This window comes from Cyclopterus lumpus, chromosome 14 (genome assembly GCF_009769545.1).
Source record: "Cyclopterus lumpus isolate fCycLum1 chromosome 14, fCycLum1.pri, whole genome shotgun sequence".
Taxonomy (NCBI): Eukaryota; Metazoa; Chordata; class Actinopteri; order Perciformes; family Cyclopteridae; genus Cyclopterus; species Cyclopterus lumpus.
Window position 1 is genome coordinate 7,151,562 of NC_046979.1, and position 16,737 is coordinate 7,168,298.

Genomic DNA, 16,737 nt, shown 5'->3' on the forward strand with positions numbered 1-16,737 from the left:
GAGGAGGGGAGCTAGGCGAGCTAGGGGCTCTTCCTCAAGACATTTTATACAGGGGAATTAGCTCAAATGGTAGAGCGCTCGCTTAGCATGCGAGAAGTAGCGGGATCGATGCCCGCATTCTCCAAGTGACTTTGGTTTATTCTGTGCACATGATGAGTGCAAAAAGAAGATTGATAAATCAATGGAACTTCTTGCAACCATAATTTTCTTCCCCTGAGACTTGTAGAATATGATAACTTTTGATTACCAAATATTTAGTGGACAAATAAGATATTCAGAAATGTTCCTGTTTTAATGCAGAAATTTGTACTCTTTCGTGTAGAGACTTGTTGTTTTCACATGTAAACTGCATTTATTTTTTCAGTCTTGAGGATCTGAGCTGAAAGGAAAAGCGTTGCATGGAGGGAGTAGAGGAGGGGAGCTAGGCGAGCTAGGTGGCTCTTCCTCAATGACATTTTATACAGGGGAATTAGCTCAAATGGTAGAGTGCTCGCTTAGCATGCGAGAAGTAGCGGGATCGATGCCCGCATTCTCCAAGTGACTTTGGTTTATTCTGTGCACATGATGAGTGCAAAAAGAAGATTGATAAATCAATGGAACTTCTTGCAACCATTATTTTCTTCCCCCGAGACTTGTAGAATATGATAACTTTTGATTACCAAATATTTAGTGGACAAATAAGATATTCAGAAATGTTCCTGTTTTAATGCAGCAATTTGTAATCTTTCGTGTAGAGACTTGTTGTTTTCACATGTAAACTGCATTGATTTTTTCAGTCTTGAGGATCTGAGCTGAAAGGAAAAGCGTTGCATGGAGGGAGTAGAGGAGGGGAGCTAGGCGAGCTAGGTGGCTCTTCCTCAAGACATTTTATACAGGGGAATTAGCTCAAATGGTAGAGCGCTCGCTTAGCATGCGAGAAGTAGCGGGATCGATGCCCTGCATTCTCCAAGTGACTTTGGTTTATTCTGTGCACATGATGAGTGCAAAAAGAAGATTGATAAATCAATGGAACTTCTTGCAACCATAATTTTCTTCCCCCGAGACTTGTAGAATATGATAACTTTTGATTACCAAATATTTAGTGGACAAATAAGATATTCAGAAATGTTCCTGTTTTAATGCAGCAATTTGTACTCTTTCGTGTAGAGACTTGTTGTTTTCACATGTAAACTGCATTGATTTTTTCAGTCTTGAGGATCTGAGCTGAAAGGAAAAGCGTTGCATGGAGGGAGTAGAGGAGGGGAGCTAGGCGAGCTAGGTGGCTCTTCCTCAAGACATTTTATACAGGGGAATTAGCTCAAATGGTAGAGTGCTCGCTTAGCATGCGAGAAGTAGCGGGATCGATGCCCGCATTCTCCAAGTGACTTTGGTTTATTCTGTGCACATGATGAGTGCAAAAAGAAGATTGATAAATCAATGGAACTTCTTGCAACCATTAATTTTCTTCCCCCAAGACTTGTAGAATATGATAACTTTTGATTACCAAATATTTAGTGGACAAATAAGATATTCAGAAATGTTCCTGTTTTAATGCAGCAATTTGTAATCTTTCGTGTAGAGACTTGTTGTTTTCACATGTAAACTGCATTGATTTTTTCAGTCTTGAGGATCTGAGCTGAAAGGAACATGAATTGCCTGGCAGACTAAAGGAGAGTTGACTGCGACGAGGATGGGATTCGAACCCACGCGTGCAGAGCACAATGGATTAGCAGTCCATCGCCTTAACCACTCGGCCACCTCGTCATCTGTAGACTATCTTTACATCAACACTCTGATCCAGGTCACCTTCCAAAGTGTATACATAGGTCAGGAAACTTTGGAAAAGCGTTGCATGGAGGGGGTAGAGGAGGGAGCTAGGCGAGCTAGGCGGCTCTTCCTCAAGACATTTTATACAGGGGAATTAGCTCAAATGGTAGAGCGCTCGCTTAGCATGCGAGAAGTAGCGGGATCGATGCCCGCATTCTCCAAGTGACTTTGGTTTATTCTGTGCACATGATGAGTGCAAAAAGAAGATTGATAAATCAATGGAACTTCTTGCAACCATAATTTTCTTCCCCCGAGACTTGTAGAATATGATAACTTTTGATTACCAAATATTTAGTGGACAAATAAGATATTCAGAAATGTTCCTGTTTTAATGCAGCAATTTGTACTCTTTCGTGTAGAGACTTGTTGTTTTCACATGTAAACTGCATTGATTTTTTCAGTCTTGAGGATCTGAGCTGAAAGGATCATGTATTGCCTGGCAGACTAAAGGAGAGTTGACTGCGACGAGGATGGGATTCGAACCCACGCGTGCAGAGCACAATGGATTAGCAGTCCATCGCCTTAACCACTCGGCCACCTCGTCATCTGTAGACTATCTTTACATCAACACTCTGATCCAGGTCACCTTCCAAAGTGTATACATAGGTCAGGAAACTTTGGAAAAGCGTTGCATGGAGGGGAGTAGAGGAGGGGAGCTAGGCGAGCTAGGCGGCTCTTCCTCAAGACATTTTATACAGGGGAATTAGCTCAAATGGTAGAGCGCTCGCTTAGCATGCGAGAAGTAGCGGGATCGATGCCCGCATTCTCCAAGTGACTTTGGTTTATTCTGTGCACATGATGAGTGCAAAAAGAAGATTGATAAATCAATGGAACTTCTTGCAACCATAATTTTCTTCCCCCGAGACTTGTAGAATATGATAACTTTTGATTACCAAATATTTAGTGGACAAATAAGATATTCAGAAATGTTCCTGTTTTAATGCAGCAATTTGTACTCTTTCGTGTAGAGACTTGTTGTTTTCACATGTAAACTGCATTGATTTTTTCAGTCTTGAGGATCTGAGCTGAAAGGAAAAGCGTTGCATGGAGGGAGTAGAGGAGGGGAGCTAGGCGAGCTAGGCGGCTCTTCCTCATGACATTTTATACAGGGGAATTAGCTCAAATGGTAGAGTGCTCGCTTAGCATGCGAGAAGTAGCGGGATCGATGCCCGCATTCTCCAAGTGACTTTGGTTTATTCTGTGCACATGATGAGTGCAAAAAGAAGATTGATAAATCAATGGAACTTCTTGCAACCATAATTTTCTTCCCCCGAGACTTGTAGAATATGATAACTTTTGATTACCAAATATTTAGTGGACAAATAAGATATTCAGAAATGTTCCTGTTTTAATGCAGCAATTTGTACTCTTTCGTGTAGAGACTTGTTGTTTTCACATGTAAACTGCATTGATTTTTTCAGTCTTGAGGATCTGAGCTGAAAGGATCATGTATTGCCTGGCAGACTAAAGGAGAGTTGACTGCGACGAGGATGGGATTCGAACCCACGCGTGCAGAGCACAATGGATTAGCAGTCCATCGCCTTAACCACTCGGCCACCTCGTCATCTGTAGACTATCTTTACATCAACACTCTGATCCAGGTCACCTTCCAAAGTGTATACATAGGTCAGGAAACTTTGGAAAAGCGTTGCATGGAGGGAGTAGAGGAGGGGAGCTAGGCGAGCTAGGCGGCTCTTCCTCAATGACATTTTATACAGGGGAATTAGCTCAAATGGTAGAGCGCTCGCTTAGCATGCGAGAAGTAGCGGGATCGATGCCCGCATTCTCCAAGTGACTTTGGTTTATTCTGTGCACATGATGAGTGCAAAAAGAAGATTGATAAATCAATGGAACTTCTTGCAACCATAATTTTCTTCCCCCGAGACTTGTAGAATATGATAACTTTTGATTACCAAATATTTAGTGGACAAATAAGATATTCAGAAATGTTCCTGTTTTAATGCAGAAATTTGTACTCTTTCGTGTAGAGACTTGTTGTTTTCACATGTAAACTGCATTGATTTTTTCAGTCTTGAGGATCTGAGCTGAAAGGATCATGTATTGCCTGGCAGACTAAAGGAGAGTTGACTGCGACGAGGATGGGATTCGAACCCACGCGTGCAGAGCACAATGGATTAGCAGTCCATCGCCTTAACCACTCGGCCACCTCGTCATCTGTAGACTATCTTTACATCAACACTCTGATCCAGGTCACCTTCCAAAGTGTATACATAGGTCAGGAAACTTTGGAAAAGCGTTGCATGGAGGGAGTAGAGGAGGGGAGCTAGGCGAGCTAGGCGGCTCTTCCTCATGACATTTTATACAGGGGAATTAGCTCAAATGGTAGAGCGCTCGCTTAGCATGCGAGAAGTAGCGGGATCGATGCCCGCATTCTCCAAGTGACTTTGGTTTATTCTGTGCACATGATGAGTGCAAAAAGAAGATTGATAAATCAATGGAACTTCTTGCAACCATAATTTTCTTCCCCCGAGACTTGTAGAATATGATAACTTTTGATTACCAAATATTTAGTGGACAAATAAGATATTCAGAAATGTTCCTGTTTTAATGCAGAAATTTGTAATCTTTCGTGTAGAGACTTGTTGTTTTCACATGTAAACTGCATTGATTTTTTCAGTCTTGAGGATCTGAGCTGAAAGGAAAAGCGTTGCATGGAGGGAGTAGAGGAGGGGAGCTAGGCGAGCTAGGTGGCTCTTCCTCAAGACATTTTATACAGGGGAATTAGCTCAAATGGTAGAGCGCTCGCTTAGCATGCGAGAAGTAGCGGGATCGATGCCCGCATTCTCCAAGTGACTTTGGTTTATTCTGTGCACATGATGAGTGCAAAAAGAAGATTGATAAATCAATGGAACTTCTTGCAACCATTAATTTTCTTCCCCCGAGACTTGTAGAATATGATAACTTTTGATTACCAAATATTTAGTGGACAAATAAGATATTCAGAAATATTCCTGTTTTAATGCAGCAATTTGTACTCTTTCGTGTAGAGACTTGTTGTTTTCACATGTAAACTGCATTGATTTTTTCAGTCTTGAGGATCTGAGCTGAAAGGATCATGTATTGCCTGGCAGACTAAAGGAGAGTTGACTGCGACGAGGATGGGATTCGAACCCACGCGTGCAGAGCACAATGGATTAGCAGTCCATCGCCTTAACCACTCGGCCACCTCGTCACCTGTAGACTATCTTTACATCAACACTCTGATCCAGGTCACCTTCCAAAGTGTATACATAGGTCAGGAAACTTTGGAAAAGCGTTGCATGGAGGGAGTAGAGGAGGGAGCTAGGCGAGCTAGGCGGCTCTTCCTCATGACATTTTATACAGGGGAATTAGCTCAAATGGTAGAGCGCTCGCTTAGCATGCGAGAAGTAGCGGGATCGATGCCCGCATTCTCCAAGTGACTTTGGTTTATTCTGTGCACATGAAGAGTGCAAAAAGAAGATTGATAAATCAATGGAACTTCTTGCAACCATAATTTTCTTCCCCCGAGACTTGTAGAATATGATAACTTTTGATTACCAAATATTTAGTGGACAAATAAGATATTCAGAAATGTTCCTGTTTTAATGCAGCAATTTGTACTCTTTCGTGTAGAGACTTGTTGTTTTCACATGTAAACTGCATTGATTTTTTCAGTCTTGAGGATCTGAGCTGAAAGGAAAAGCGTTGCATGGAGGGAGTAGAGGAGGGGAGCTAGGCGAGCTAGGTGGCTCTTCCTCAAGACATTTTATAGAGGGGAATTAGCTCAAATGGTAGAGTGCTTGCTTAGCATGCGAGAAGTAGCGGGATAGATGCCCGCATTCTCCAAGTGACTTTGGTTTATTCTGTGCACATGATGAGTGCAAAAAGAAGATTGATAAATCAATGGAACTTCTTGCAACCATAATTTTCTTCCCCCGAGACTTGTAGAATATGATAACTTTTGATTACCAAATATTTAGTGGACAAATAAGATATTCAGAAATGTTCCTGTTTTAATGCAGCAATTTGTAATCTTTCGTGTAGAGACTTGTTGTTTTCACATGTAAACTGCATTGATTTTTTCAGTCTTGAGGATCTGAGCTGAAAGGATCATGTATTGCCTGGCAGACTAAAGGAGAGTTGACTGCGACGAGGATGGGATTCGAACCCACGCGTGCAGAGCACAATGGATTAGCAGTCCATCGCCTTAACCACTCGGCCACCTCGTCATCTGTAGACTATCTTTACATCAACACTCTGATCCAGGTCACCTTCCAAAGTGTATACATAGGTCAGGAAACTTTGGAAAAGCGTTGCATGGAGGGAGTAGAGGAGGGGAGCTAGGCGAGCTAGGCGGCTCTTCCTCATGACATTTTATACAGGGGAATTAGCTCAAATGGTAGAGCGCTCGCTTAGCATGCGAGAAGTAGCGGGATCGATGCCCGCATTCTCCAAGTGACTTTGGTTTATTCTGTGCACATGATGAGTGCAAAAAGAAGATTGATAAATCAATGGAACTTCTTGCAACCATTATTTTCTTCCCCCGAGACTTGTAGAATATGATAACTTTTGATTACCAAATATTTAGTGGACAAATAAGATATTCAGAAATGTTCCTGTTTTAATGCAGCAATTTGTACTCTTTCGTGTAGAGACTTGTTGTTTTCACATGTAAACTGCATTGATTTTTTCAGTCTTGAGGATCTGAGCTGAAAGGATCATGTATTGCCTGGCAGACTAAAGGAGAGTTGACTGCGACGAGGATGGGATTCGAACCCACGCGTGCAGAGCACAATGGATTAGCAGTCCATCGCCTTAACCACTCGGCCACCTCGTCATCTGTAGACTATCTTTACATCAACACTCTGATCCAGGTCACCTTCCAAAGTGTATACATAGGTCAGGAAACTTTGGAAAAGCGTTGCATGGAGGGAGTAGAGGAGGGGAGCTAGGCGAGCTAGGCGGCTCTTCCTCAAGACATTTTATACAGGGGAATTAGCTCAAATGGTAGAGCGCTCGCTTAGCATGCGAGAAGTAGCGGGATCGATGCCCGCATTCTCCAAGTGACTTTGGTTTATTCTGTGCACATGATGAGTGCAAAAAGAAGATTGATAAATCAATGGAACTTCTTGCAACCATAATTTTCTTCCCCCGAGACTTGTAGAATATGATAACTTTTGATTACCAAATATTTAGTGGACAAATAAGATATTCAGAAATATTCCTGTTTTAATGCAGCAATTTGTACTCTTTCGTGTAGAGACTTGTTGTTTTCACATGTAAACTGCATTGATTTTTTCAGTCTTGAGGATCTGAGCTGAAAGGATCATGTATTGCCTGGCAGACTAAAGGAGAGTTGACTGCGACGAGGATGGGATTCGAACCCACGCATGCAGAGCACAATGGATTAGCAGTCCATCGCCTTAACCACTCGGCCACCTCGTCATCTGTAGACTATCTTTACATCAACACTCTGATCCAGGTCACCTTCCAAAGTGTATACATAGGTCAGGAAACTTTGGAAAAGTTGCATGGAGGGAGTAGAGGAGGGGAGCTAGGCGAGCTAGGCGGCTCTTCCTCAAGACATTTTATACAGGGGAATTAGCTCAAATGGTAGAGCGCTCGCTTAGCATGCGAGAAGTAGCGGGATCGATGCCCGCATTCTCCAAGTGACTTTGGTTTATTCTGTGCACATGATGAGTGCAAAAAGAAGATTGATAAATCAATGGAACTTCTTGCAACCATAATTTTCTTCCCCCGAGACTTGTAGAATATGATAACTTTTGATTACCAAATATTTAGTGGACAAATAAGATATTCAGAAATGTTCCTGTTTTAATGCAGCAATTTGTACTCTTTCGTGTAGAGACTTGTTGTTTTCACATGTAAACTGCATTGATTTTTTCAGTCTTGAGGATCTGAGCTGAAAGGAAAAGCGTTGCATGGAGGGAGTAGAGGAGGGGAGCTAGGCGAGCTAGGTGGCTCTTCCTCATGACATTTTATACAGGGGAATTAGCTCAAATGGTAGAGTGCTCGCTTAGCATGCGAGAAGTAGCGGGATCGATGCCCGCATTCTCCAAGTGACTTTGGTTTATTCTGTGCACATGATGAGTGCAAAAAGAAGATTGATAAATCAATGGAACTTCTTGCAACCATTATTTTCTTCCCCCGAGACTTGTAGAATATGATAACTTTTGATTACCAAATATTTAGTGGACAAATAAGATATTCAGAAATGTTCCTGTTTTAATGCAGCAATTTGTAATCTTTCGTGTAGAGACTTGTTGTTTTCACATGTAAACTGCATTGATTTTTTCAGTCTTGAGGATCTGAGCTGAAAGGATCATGTATTGCCTGGCAGACTCAAGGAGAGTTGACTGCGACGAGGATGGGATTCGAACCCACGCGTGCAGAGCACAATGGATTAGCAGTCCATCGCCTTAACCACTCGGCCACCTCGTCACCTGTAGACTATCTTTACATCAACACTCTGATCCAGGTCACCTTCCAAAGTGTATACATAGGTCAGGAAACTTTGGAAAAGCGTTGCATGGAGGGAGTAGAGGAGGGGAGCTAGGCGAGCTAGGCGGCTCTTCCTCATGACATTTTATACAGGGGAATTAGCTCAAATGGTAGAGCGCTCGCTTAGCATGCGAGAAGTAGCGGGATCGATGCCCGCATTCTCCAAGTGACTTTGGTTTATTCTGTGCACATGATGAGTGCAAAAAGAAGATTGATAAATCAATGGAACTTCTTGCAACCATAATTTTCTTCCCCCGAGACTTGTAGAATATGATAACTTTTGATTACCAAATATTTAGTGGACAAATAAGATATTCAGAAATGTTCCTGTTTTAATGCAGCAATTTGTACTCTTTCGTGTAGAGACTTGTTGTTTTCACATGTAAACTGCATTGATTTTTTCAGTCTTGAGGATCTGAGCTGAAAGGAAAAGCGTTGCATGGAGGGAGTAGAGGAGGGGAGCTAGGCGAGCTAGGTGGCTCTTCCTCAAGACATTTTATACAGGGGAATTAGCTCAAATGGTAGAGTGCTTGCTTAGCATGCGAGAAGTAGCGGGATCGATGCCCGCATTCTCCAAGTGACTTTGGTTTATTCTGTGCACATGATGAGTGCAAAAAGAAGATTGATAAATCAATGGAACTTCTTGCAACCATAATTTTCTTCCCCCGAGACTTGTAGAATATGATAACTTTTGATTACCAAATATTTAGTGGACAAATAAGATATTCAGAAATGTTCCTGTTTTAATGCAGCAATTTGTAATCTTTCGTGTAGAGACTTGTTGTTTTCACATGTAAACTGCATTGATTTTTTCAGTCTTGAGGATCTGAGCTGAAAGGATCATGTATTGCCTGGCAGACTAAAGGAGAGTTGACTGCGACGAGGATGGGATTCGAACCCACGCGTGCAGAGCACAATGGATTAGCAGTCCATCGCCTTAACCACTCGGCCACCTCGTCATCTGTAGACTATCTTTACATCAACACTCTGATCCAGGTCACCTTCCAAAGTGTATACATAGGTCAGGAAACTTTGGAAAAGCGTTGCATGGAGGGGGTAGAGGAGGGGAGCTAGGCGGCTCTTCCTCAATGACATTTTATACAGGGGAATTAGCTCAAATGGTAGAGCGCTCGCTTAGCATGCGAGAAGTAGCGGGATCGATGCCCGCATTCTCCAAGTGACTTTGGTTTATTCTGTGCACATGATGAGTGCAAAAAGAAGATTGATAAATCAATGGAACTTCTTGCAACCATAATTTTCTTCCCCCGAGACTTGTAGAATATGATAACTTTTGATTACCAAATATTTAGTGGACAAATAAGATATTCAGAAATGTTCCTGTTTTAATGCAGCAATTTGTACTCTTTCGTGTAGAGACTTGTTGTTTTCACATGTAAACTGCATTGATTTTTTCAGTCTTGAGGATCTGAGCTGAAAGGAAAAGCGTTGCATGGAGGGAGTAGAGGAGGGGAGCTAGGCGAGCTAGGTGGCTCTTCCTCAAGACATTTTATACAGGGGAATTAGCTCAAATGGTAGAGCGCTCGCTTAGCATGCGAGAAGTAGCGGGATCGATGCCTGCATTCTCCAAGTGACTTTGGTTTATTCTGTGCACATGATGAGTGCAAAAAGAAGATTGATAAATCAATGGAACTTCTTGCGACCATAATTTTCTTCCCCCGAGACTTGTAGAATATGATAACTTTTGATTACCAAATATTTAGTGGACAAATAAGATATTCAGAAATGTTCCTGTTTTAATGCAGCAATTTGTACTCTTTCGTGTAGAGACTTGTTGTTTTCACATGTAAACTGCATTGATTTTTTCAGTCTTGAGGATCTGAGCTGAAAGGAAAAGCGTTGCATGGAGGGAGTAGAGGAGGGGAGCTAGGCGAGCTAGGCGGCTCTTCCTCAAGACATTTTATACAGGGGAATTAGCTCAAATGGTAGAGCGCTCGCTTAGCATGCGAGAAGTAGCGGGATCGATGCCCGCATTCTCCAAGTGACTTTGGTTTATTCTGTGCACATGATGAGTGCAAAAAGAAGATTGATAAATCAATGGAACTTCTTGCAACCATAATTTTCATTCCCCGAGACTTGTAGAATATGATAACTTTTGATTACCAAATATTTAGTGGACAAATAAGATATTCAGAAATGTTCCTGTTTTAATGCAGCAATTTGTACTCTTTCGTGTAGAGACTTGTTGTTTTCACATGTAAACTGCATTGATTTTTTCAGTCTTGAGGATCTGAGCTGAAAGGAAAAGCGTTGCATGGAGGGAGTAGAGGAGGGGAGCTAGGCGAGCTAGGTGGCTCTTCCTCAAGACATTTTATAGAGGGGAATTAGCTCAAATGGTAGAGTGCTTGCTTAGCATGCGAGAAGTAGCGGGATAGATGCCCGCATTCTCCAAGTGACTTTGGTTTATTCTGTGCACATGATGAGTGCAAAAAGAAGATTGATAAATCAATGGAACTTCTTGCAACCATTATTTTCTTCCCCCGAGACTTGTAGAATATGATAACTTTTGATTACCAAATATTTAGTGGACAAATAAGATATTCAGAAATGTTCCTGTTTTAATGCAGCAATTTGTACTCTTTCGTGTAGAGACTTGTTGTTTTCACATGTAAACTGCATTGATTTTTTCAGTCTTGAGGATCTGAGCTGAAAGGATCATGTATTGCCTGGCAGACTAAAGGAGAGTTGACTGCGACGAGGATGGGATTCGAACCCACGCGTGCAGAGCACAATGGATTAGCAGTCCATCGCCTTAACCACTCGGCCACCTCGTCACCTGTAGACTATCTTTACATCAACACTCTGATCCAGGTCACCTTCCAAAGTGTATACATAGGTCAGGAAACTTTGGAAAAGCGTTGCATGGAGGGGGTAGAGGAGGGGAGCTAGGCGAGCTAGGCGAGCTAGGCGGCTCTTCCTCAAGACATTTTATACAGGGGAATTAGCTCAAATGGTAGAGCGCTTGCTTAGCATGCGAGAAGTAGCGGGATCGATGCCCGCATTCTCCAAGTGACTTTGGTTTATTCTGTGCACATGATGAGTGCAAAAAGAAGATTGATAAATCAATGGAACTTCTTGCAACCATAATTTTCTTCCCCCGAGACTTGTAGAATATGATAACTTTTGATTACCAAATATTTAGTGGACAAATAAGATATTCAGAAATGTTCCTGTTTTAATGCAGCAATTTGTACTCTTTCGTGTAGAGACTTGTTGTTTTCACATGTAAACTGCATTGATTTTTTCAGTCTTGAGGATCTGAGCTGAAAGGAAAAGCGTTGCATGGAGGGAGTAGAGGAGGGGAGCTAGGCGAGCTAGGTGGCTCTTCCTCAAGACATTTTATACAGGGGAATTAGCTCAAATGGTAGAGCGCTCGCTTAGCATGCGAGAAGTAGCGGGATCGATGCCCGCATTCTCCAAGTGACTTTGGTTTATTCTGTGCACATGATGAGTGCAAAAAGAAGATTGATAAATCAATGGAACTTCTTGCAACCATAATTTTCTTCCCCCGAGACTTGTAGAATATGATAACTTTTGATTACCAAATATTTAGTGGACAAATAAGATATTCAGAAATGTTCCTGTTTTAATGCAGAAATTTGTAATCTTTCGTGTAGAGACTTGTTGTTTTCACATGTAAACTGCATTTATTGTTTCAGTCTTGAGGATCTGAGCTGAAAGGATCATGTACTGCCTGGCAGACTCAAGGAGAGTTGACTGCGACGAGGATGGGATTCGAACCCACGCGTGCAAAGCACAATGGATTAGCAGTCCATCGCCTTAACCACTCGGCCACCTCGTCATCTGTAGACTATCTTTACATCAACACTCTGATCCAGGTCACCTTCCAAAGTGTATACATAGGTCAGGAAACTTTGGAAAAGCGTTGCATGGAGGGGGTAGAGGAGGGGAGCTAGGCGGCTCTTCCTCAATGACATTTTATACAGGGGAATTAGCTCAAATGGTAGAGCGCTCGCTTAGCATGCGAGAAGTAGCGGGATCGATGCCCGCATTCTCCAAGTGACTTTGGTTTATTCTGTGCACATGATGAGTGCAAAAAGAAGATTGATAAATCAATGGAACTTCTTGCAACCATAAATTTCTTCCCCCGAGACTTGTAGAATATGATAACTTTTGATTACCAAATATTTAGTGGACAAATAAGATATTCCGAAATGTTCCTGTTTTAATGCAGCAATTTGTACTCTTTCGTGTAGAGACTTGTTGTTTTCACATGTAAACTGCATTGATTTTTTCAGTCTTGAGGATCTGAGCTGAAAGGATCATGTATTGCCTGGCAGACTAAAGGAGAGTTGACTGCGACGAGGATGGGATTCGAACCCACGCGTGCAGAGCACAATGGATTAGCAGTCCATCGCCTTAACCACTCGGCCACCTCGTCATCTGTAGACTATCTTTACATCAACACTCTGATCCAGGTCACCTTCCAAAGTGTATACATAGGTCAGGAAACTTTGGAAAAGCGTTGCATGGAGGGAGTAGAGGAGGGGAGCTAGGCGAGCTAGGCGGCTCTTCCTCATAGACATTTTATACAGGGGAATTAGCTCAAATGGTAGAGCGCTTGCTTAGCATGCGAGAAGTAGCGGGATCGATGCCCGCATTCTCCAAGTGACTTTGGTTTATTCTGTGCACATGATGAGTGCAAAAAGAAGATTGATAAATCAATGGAACTTCTTGCAACCATAATTTTCTTCCCCCGAGACTTGTAGAATATGATAACTTTTGATTACCAAATATTTAGTGGACAAATAAGATATTCAGAAATGTTCCTGTTTTAATGCAGCAATTTGTACTCTTTCGTGTAGAGACTTGTTGTTTTCACATGTAAACTGCATTGATTTTTTCAGTCTTGAGGATCTGAGCTGAAAGGAAAAGCGTTGCATGGAGGGAGTAGAGGAGGGGAGCTAGGCGAGCTAGGTGGCTCTTCCTCAAGACATTTTATACAGGGGAATTAGCTCAAATGGTAGAGTGCTCGCTTAGCATGCGAGAAGTAGCGGGATCGATGCCTGCATTCTCCAAGTGACTTTGGTTTATTCTGTGCACATGATGAGTGCAAAGAGAAGATTGATAAATCAATGGAACTTCTTGCAACCATAATTTTCTTCCCCCGAGACTTGTAGAATATGATAACTTTTGATTACCAAATATTTAGTGGACAAATAAGATATTCAGAAATGTTCCTGTTTTAATGCAGCAATTTGTAATCTTTCGTGTAGAGACTTGTTGTTTTCACATGTAAACTGCATTGATTTTTTCAGTCTTGAGGATCTGAGCTGAAAGGATCATGTATTGCCTGGCAGACTCAAGGAGAGTTGACTGCGACGAGGATGGGATTCGAACCCACACGTGGAGAGCACAATGGATTAGCAGTCCATCGCCTTAACCACTCGGCCACCTCGTCATCTGTAGACTATCTTTACATCAACACTCTGATCCAGGTCACCTTCCAAAGGTGTATACATAGGTCAGGAAACTTTGGAAAAGTTGCATGGAGGGAGTAGAGGAGGGGAGCTAGGCGAGCTAGGCGGCTCTTCCTCAAGACATTTTATACAGGGGAATTAGCTCAAATGGTAGAGTGCTCGCTTAGCATGCGAGAAGTAGCGGGATCGATGCCCGCATTCTCCAAGTGACTTTGGTTTATTCTGTGCACATGATGAGTGCAAAAAGAAGATTGATAAATCAATGGAACTTCTTGCAACCATAATTTTCTTCCCCCGAGACTTGTAGAATATGATAACTTTTGATTACCAAATATTTAGTGGACAAATAAGATATTCAGAAATGTTCCTGTTTTAATGCAGCAATTTGTAATCTTTCGTGTAGAGACTTGTTGTTTTCACATGTAAACTGCATTGATTTTTTCAGTCTTGAGGATCTGAGCTGAAAGGATCATGTATTGCCTGGCAGACTAAAGGAGAGTTGACTGCGACGAGGATGGGATTCGAACCCACGCGTGCAGAGCACAATGGATTAGCAGTCCATCGCCTTAACCACTCGGCCACCTCGTCATCTGTAGACTATCTTTACATCAACACTCTGATCCAGGTCACCTTCCAAAGTGTATACATAGGTCAGGAAACTTTGGAAAAGCGTTGCATGGAGGGGGTAGAGGAGGGAGCTAGGCGAGCTAGGCGGCTCTTCCTCAAGACATTTTATACAGGGGAATTAGCTCAAATGGTAGAGCGCTCGCTTAGCATGCGAGAAGTAGCGGGATCGATGCCCGCATTCTCCAAGTGACTTTGGTTTATTCTGTGCACATGATGAGTGCAAAAAGAAGATTGATAAATCAATGGAACTTCTTGCAACCATAATTTTCTTCCCCCGAGACTTGTAGAATATGATAACTTTTGATTACCAAATATTTAGTGGACAAATAAGATATTCAGAAATGTTCCTGTTTTAATGCAGCAATTTGTACTCTTTCGTGTAGAGACTTGTTGTTTTCACATGTAAACTGCATTGATTTTTTCAGTCTTGAGGATCTGAGCTGAAAGGAAAAGCGTTGCATGGAGGGAGTAGAGGAGGGGAGCTAGGCGAGCTAGGTGGCTCTTCCTCAAGACATTTTATACAGGGGAATTAGCTCAAATGGTAGAGCGCTCGCTTAGCATGCGAGAAGTAGCGGGATCGATGCCCGCATTCTCCAAGTGACTTTGGTTTATTCTGTGCACATGATGAGTGCAAAAAGAAGATTGATAAATCAATGGAACTTCTTGCAACCATTATTTTCTTCCCCCGAGACTTGTAGAATATGATAACTTTTGATTACCAAATATTTAGTGGACAAATAAGATATTCAGAAATGTTCCTGTTTTAATGCAGCAATTTGTAATCTTTCGTGTAGAGACTTGTTGTTTTCACATGTAAACTGCATTGATTTTTTCAGTCTTGAGGATCTGAGCTGAAAGGAACATGAATTGCCTGGCAGACTAAAGGAGAGTTGACTGCGACGAGGATGGGATTCGAACCCACGCGTGCAGAGCACAATGGATTAGCAGTCCATCGCCTTAACCACTCGGCCACCTCGTCACCTGTAGACTATCTTTACATCAACACTCTGATCCAGGTCACCTTCCAAAGTGTATACATAGGTCAGGAAACTTTGGAAAAGCGTTGCATGGAGGGGGTAGAGGAGGGGAGCTAGGCGAGCTAGGCGGCTCTTCCTCAAGACATTTTATACAGGGGAATTAGCTCAAATGGTAGAGCGCTCGCTTAGCATGCGAGAAGTAGCGGGATCGATGCCCGCATTCTCCAAGTGACTTTGGTTTATTCTGTGCACATGATGAGTGCAAAAAGAAGATTGATAAATCAATGGAACTTCTTGCAACCATAATTTTCTTCCCCCGAGACTTGTAGAATATGATAACTTTTGATTACCAAATATTTAGTGGACAAATAAGATATTCAGAAATGTTCCTGTTTTAATGCAGCAATTTGTACTCTTTCGTGTAGAGACTTGTTGTTTTCACATGTAAACTGCATTGATTTTTTCAGTCTTGAGGATCTGAGCTGAAAGGAAAAGCGTTGCATGGAGGGAGTAGAGGAGGGGAGCTAGGCGAGCTAGGTGGCTCTTCCTCAAGACATTTTATAGAGGGGAATTAGCTCAAATGGTAGAGCGCTCGCTTAGCATGCGAGAAGTAGCGGGATCGATGCCCTGCATTCTCCAAGTGACTTTGGTTTATTCTGTGCACATGATGAGTGCAAAAAGAAGATTGATAAATCAATGGAACTTCTTGCAACCATTATTTTCTTCCCCCAAGACTTGTAGAATATGATAACTTTTGATTACCAGATATTTAGTGGACAAATAAGATATTCAGAAATGTTCCTGTTTTAATGCAGCAATTTGTAATCTTTCGTGTAGAGACTTGTTGTTTTCACATGTAAACTGCATTGATTTTTTCAGTCTTGAGGATCTGAGCTGAAAGGATCATGTATTGCCTGGCAGACTAAAGGAGAGTTGACTGCGACGAGGATGGGATTCGAACCCACGCATGCAGAGCACAATGGATTAGCAGTCCATCGCCTTAACCACTCGGCCACCTCGTCATCTGTAGACTATCTTTACATCAACACTCTGATCCAGGTCACCTTCCAAAGTGTATACATAGGTCAGGAAACTTTGGAAAAGCGTTGCATGGAGGGGGTAGAGGAGGGGAGCTAGGCGGCTCTTCCTCAAGACATTTTATACAGGGGAATTAGCTCAAATGGTAGAGCGCTCGCTTAGCATGCGAGAAGTAGCGGGATCGATGCCCGCATTCTCCAAGTGACTTTGGTTTATTCTGTGCACATGATGAGTGCAAAAAGAAGATTGATAAATCAATGGAACTTCTTGCAACCATAATTTTCTTCCCCCGAGACTTGTAGAATATGATAACTTTTGATTACCAA

The 16,737-nt window shown here is 42.2% G+C and overlaps 41 non-coding genes across 41 annotated transcripts; 24 read left to right on the forward strand and 17 right to left on the reverse strand.

The window, feature by feature from the left end:
* Positions 1-51: 51 nt before the first annotated feature.
* On the forward strand, positions 52-124 carry trnaa-agc. The gene has a single exon. It is a non-coding gene; the product is annotated as a tRNA-Ala (tRNA).
* A 339-nt stretch (positions 125-463) lies between these two features.
* trnaa-agc lies at positions 464-536 on the forward strand. The gene has a single exon. It is a non-coding gene; the product is annotated as a tRNA-Ala (tRNA).
* A 750-nt stretch (positions 537-1,286) lies between these two features.
* trnaa-agc lies at positions 1,287-1,359 on the forward strand. Its single transcript has one exon. It is a non-coding gene; the product is annotated as a tRNA-Ala (tRNA).
* Positions 1,360-1,661: 302 nt separating this feature from the next.
* trnas-gcu lies at positions 1,662-1,743 on the reverse strand. The gene has a single exon. It is a non-coding gene; the product is annotated as a tRNA-Ser (tRNA).
* Positions 1,744-1,894: 151 nt separating this feature from the next.
* On the forward strand, positions 1,895-1,967 carry trnaa-agc. Its single transcript has one exon. It is a non-coding gene; the product is annotated as a tRNA-Ala (tRNA).
* Positions 1,968-2,268: 301 nt separating this feature from the next.
* Positions 2,269-2,350, reverse strand: trnas-gcu. The gene has a single exon. It is a non-coding gene; the product is annotated as a tRNA-Ser (tRNA).
* Positions 2,351-2,503: 153 nt separating this feature from the next.
* On the forward strand, positions 2,504-2,576 carry trnaa-agc. Its single transcript has one exon. It is a non-coding gene; the product is annotated as a tRNA-Ala (tRNA).
* A 338-nt stretch (positions 2,577-2,914) lies between these two features.
* On the forward strand, positions 2,915-2,987 carry trnaa-agc. Its single transcript has one exon. It is a non-coding gene; the product is annotated as a tRNA-Ala (tRNA).
* A 301-nt stretch (positions 2,988-3,288) lies between these two features.
* Positions 3,289-3,370, reverse strand: trnas-gcu. Its single transcript has one exon. It is a non-coding gene; the product is annotated as a tRNA-Ser (tRNA).
* A 153-nt stretch (positions 3,371-3,523) lies between these two features.
* On the forward strand, positions 3,524-3,596 carry trnaa-agc. Its single transcript has one exon. It is a non-coding gene; the product is annotated as a tRNA-Ala (tRNA).
* A 301-nt stretch (positions 3,597-3,897) lies between these two features.
* On the reverse strand, positions 3,898-3,979 carry trnas-gcu. The gene has a single exon. It is a non-coding gene; the product is annotated as a tRNA-Ser (tRNA).
* A 152-nt stretch (positions 3,980-4,131) lies between these two features.
* Positions 4,132-4,204, forward strand: trnaa-agc. The gene has a single exon. It is a non-coding gene; the product is annotated as a tRNA-Ala (tRNA).
* A 338-nt stretch (positions 4,205-4,542) lies between these two features.
* Positions 4,543-4,615, forward strand: trnaa-agc. The gene has a single exon. It is a non-coding gene; the product is annotated as a tRNA-Ala (tRNA).
* Positions 4,616-4,917: 302 nt separating this feature from the next.
* Positions 4,918-4,999, reverse strand: trnas-gcu. The gene has a single exon. It is a non-coding gene; the product is annotated as a tRNA-Ser (tRNA).
* A 151-nt stretch (positions 5,000-5,150) lies between these two features.
* Positions 5,151-5,223, forward strand: trnaa-agc. The gene has a single exon. It is a non-coding gene; the product is annotated as a tRNA-Ala (tRNA).
* Positions 5,224-5,935: 712 nt separating this feature from the next.
* On the reverse strand, positions 5,936-6,017 carry trnas-gcu. The gene has a single exon. It is a non-coding gene; the product is annotated as a tRNA-Ser (tRNA).
* Positions 6,018-6,169: 152 nt separating this feature from the next.
* Positions 6,170-6,242, forward strand: trnaa-agc. The gene has a single exon. It is a non-coding gene; the product is annotated as a tRNA-Ala (tRNA).
* A 301-nt stretch (positions 6,243-6,543) lies between these two features.
* Positions 6,544-6,625, reverse strand: trnas-gcu. The gene has a single exon. It is a non-coding gene; the product is annotated as a tRNA-Ser (tRNA).
* A 152-nt stretch (positions 6,626-6,777) lies between these two features.
* trnaa-agc lies at positions 6,778-6,850 on the forward strand. Its single transcript has one exon. It is a non-coding gene; the product is annotated as a tRNA-Ala (tRNA).
* A 301-nt stretch (positions 6,851-7,151) lies between these two features.
* trnas-gcu lies at positions 7,152-7,233 on the reverse strand. Its single transcript has one exon. It is a non-coding gene; the product is annotated as a tRNA-Ser (tRNA).
* Positions 7,234-7,383: 150 nt separating this feature from the next.
* trnaa-agc lies at positions 7,384-7,456 on the forward strand. The gene has a single exon. It is a non-coding gene; the product is annotated as a tRNA-Ala (tRNA).
* Positions 7,457-7,794: 338 nt separating this feature from the next.
* On the forward strand, positions 7,795-7,867 carry trnaa-agc. The gene has a single exon. It is a non-coding gene; the product is annotated as a tRNA-Ala (tRNA).
* A 301-nt stretch (positions 7,868-8,168) lies between these two features.
* On the reverse strand, positions 8,169-8,250 carry trnas-gcu. The gene has a single exon. It is a non-coding gene; the product is annotated as a tRNA-Ser (tRNA).
* A 152-nt stretch (positions 8,251-8,402) lies between these two features.
* On the forward strand, positions 8,403-8,475 carry trnaa-agc. The gene has a single exon. It is a non-coding gene; the product is annotated as a tRNA-Ala (tRNA).
* Positions 8,476-9,187: 712 nt separating this feature from the next.
* trnas-gcu lies at positions 9,188-9,269 on the reverse strand. Its single transcript has one exon. It is a non-coding gene; the product is annotated as a tRNA-Ser (tRNA).
* Positions 9,270-9,413: 144 nt separating this feature from the next.
* Positions 9,414-9,486, forward strand: trnaa-agc. Its single transcript has one exon. It is a non-coding gene; the product is annotated as a tRNA-Ala (tRNA).
* Positions 9,487-10,235: 749 nt separating this feature from the next.
* On the forward strand, positions 10,236-10,308 carry trnaa-agc. The gene has a single exon. It is a non-coding gene; the product is annotated as a tRNA-Ala (tRNA).
* Positions 10,309-11,020: 712 nt separating this feature from the next.
* trnas-gcu lies at positions 11,021-11,102 on the reverse strand. Its single transcript has one exon. It is a non-coding gene; the product is annotated as a tRNA-Ser (tRNA).
* Positions 11,103-11,674: 572 nt separating this feature from the next.
* trnaa-agc lies at positions 11,675-11,747 on the forward strand. Its single transcript has one exon. It is a non-coding gene; the product is annotated as a tRNA-Ala (tRNA).
* Positions 11,748-12,048: 301 nt separating this feature from the next.
* Positions 12,049-12,130, reverse strand: trnas-gcu. The gene has a single exon. It is a non-coding gene; the product is annotated as a tRNA-Ser (tRNA).
* Positions 12,131-12,274: 144 nt separating this feature from the next.
* Positions 12,275-12,347, forward strand: trnaa-agc. Its single transcript has one exon. It is a non-coding gene; the product is annotated as a tRNA-Ala (tRNA).
* A 301-nt stretch (positions 12,348-12,648) lies between these two features.
* On the reverse strand, positions 12,649-12,730 carry trnas-gcu. Its single transcript has one exon. It is a non-coding gene; the product is annotated as a tRNA-Ser (tRNA).
* Positions 12,731-13,668: 938 nt separating this feature from the next.
* On the reverse strand, positions 13,669-13,750 carry trnas-gcu. Its single transcript has one exon. It is a non-coding gene; the product is annotated as a tRNA-Ser (tRNA).
* Positions 13,751-13,901: 151 nt separating this feature from the next.
* On the forward strand, positions 13,902-13,974 carry trnaa-agc. Its single transcript has one exon. It is a non-coding gene; the product is annotated as a tRNA-Ala (tRNA).
* A 301-nt stretch (positions 13,975-14,275) lies between these two features.
* Positions 14,276-14,357, reverse strand: trnas-gcu. Its single transcript has one exon. It is a non-coding gene; the product is annotated as a tRNA-Ser (tRNA).
* Positions 14,358-14,508: 151 nt separating this feature from the next.
* On the forward strand, positions 14,509-14,581 carry trnaa-agc. Its single transcript has one exon. It is a non-coding gene; the product is annotated as a tRNA-Ala (tRNA).
* A 338-nt stretch (positions 14,582-14,919) lies between these two features.
* Positions 14,920-14,992, forward strand: trnaa-agc. The gene has a single exon. It is a non-coding gene; the product is annotated as a tRNA-Ala (tRNA).
* Positions 14,993-15,293: 301 nt separating this feature from the next.
* On the reverse strand, positions 15,294-15,375 carry trnas-gcu. Its single transcript has one exon. It is a non-coding gene; the product is annotated as a tRNA-Ser (tRNA).
* A 152-nt stretch (positions 15,376-15,527) lies between these two features.
* Positions 15,528-15,600, forward strand: trnaa-agc. Its single transcript has one exon. It is a non-coding gene; the product is annotated as a tRNA-Ala (tRNA).
* A 713-nt stretch (positions 15,601-16,313) lies between these two features.
* trnas-gcu lies at positions 16,314-16,395 on the reverse strand. Its single transcript has one exon. It is a non-coding gene; the product is annotated as a tRNA-Ser (tRNA).
* Positions 16,396-16,538: 143 nt separating this feature from the next.
* trnaa-agc lies at positions 16,539-16,611 on the forward strand. The gene has a single exon. It is a non-coding gene; the product is annotated as a tRNA-Ala (tRNA).
* The last annotated feature ends 126 nt before the right edge of the window (positions 16,612-16,737 follow it).